Raw genomic sequence first — 1,329 nt, forward strand, 5'->3', positions numbered from 1 at the left:
TTATATCTTTATGTATGAAACCTCGCACTGTATATGTTAAACAAGCCTGATGGAGCTGCTTGTTTAATATAACATTGTTTAACATTTTGCTGAGCAGGGGTCCGTTTCACAAAGCAGGTTTACTGAAAAACTCAGTTTTCTAAACCTGAAATATGGAAAGCTCAGAGTTTTTCCATTTCATGAAGAGAGTTTCCTCAACTTTTTTCCAGTCACCCTATTGCATTCTCCCCAGAGTTAACCTGGTCGGGAGCAGGTTTTGTTCAGTAAACTCAGTGTCCTCTATTTCCCCTCTCCTTACAGCCAACTTTGTTTTATTTCCTGATTAAGTCTAAATTTTCTCCTAGTTTTGTGTATATAAAAAAAAAAAATACATCAGCACTTTTTTTTTTTTTTTTACAGAGAATTATTTTTACTTAACAAGTATTCCCAATATCTTCCTTGTATTTTGACTATAAAAGATGGATTTCAGTTATCATAAATACATACTGAGTCAATCTGATAAATGTCAAAACAGCCACTTAAAATATGTAAATATTTTTAGGTATAGAAAACTTAATTCTTATTAGTATAATTTTGTTTTTGTTCCCCCCCCCCGAAATTCAGTTTCTGCTGTAAAAATGTAAATTGTAAAAAAAAAATGTAAAAAAAAATTATAGTTCACTCTAGGAATGTGATTTTGATCAGGAAGAATCTTATAGATCTACAAACAGAACAACTGTGACGAGAATTGCTTTGATTCGGTTTTATCTTCCTGTATTTTAATCATGTAAAGTACTTTGCATTGTCTTTGTACTGAATTTTGCTATACAAATAAATATGCCTTGCCTTGCCTTGAGACGGTTTTTATTAAATGTAAAAAAGGGCCTGCCATAGTTCACTTCACATACATCTACACATTAACTCGAGCAACAATCTTCTCCTTCTCTATCATCCTCACCTTTGTAGCTGTATTGCTGTTTCTTTGTCTTTTAAATCTAGTTCCGGTGGGGTAAAATAGGCACTTCCTGTTGCCTGTTGTCATGGTGACACGTTGATTCGGGGCTTGACTGATGGCTTTTCTAAACTTGTTACGCACGCGCTTCTGTGAGTGGACCCACTTAAAGTTGATTGATCTAACTCATAGCAGCTGTTGTGAAATCAAAAACTCAAAAGAGTTCCTGACTTTAGGCTAGATCAATATAGAGTTGCGGATTTGAATTTAAGTTTGTTAAACCATCGTGAAACGGACCCCATGAAATATTCAATAAGATTTCTGCACATGTTGAAAGGTATGTCAGTTCAATGTTCATGAGCAAGGCACTTTAATGTGTCTGGGGCATTTTTTTTTTC

The sequence above is a fragment of the Cyprinodon tularosa genome, unplaced genomic scaffold (assembly GCF_016077235.1).
Source record: "Cyprinodon tularosa strain WSP-4 unplaced genomic scaffold, ASM1607723v1 ctg90, whole genome shotgun sequence".
Classification (NCBI taxonomy): domain Eukaryota; kingdom Metazoa; phylum Chordata; class Actinopteri; order Cyprinodontiformes; family Cyprinodontidae; genus Cyprinodon; species Cyprinodon tularosa.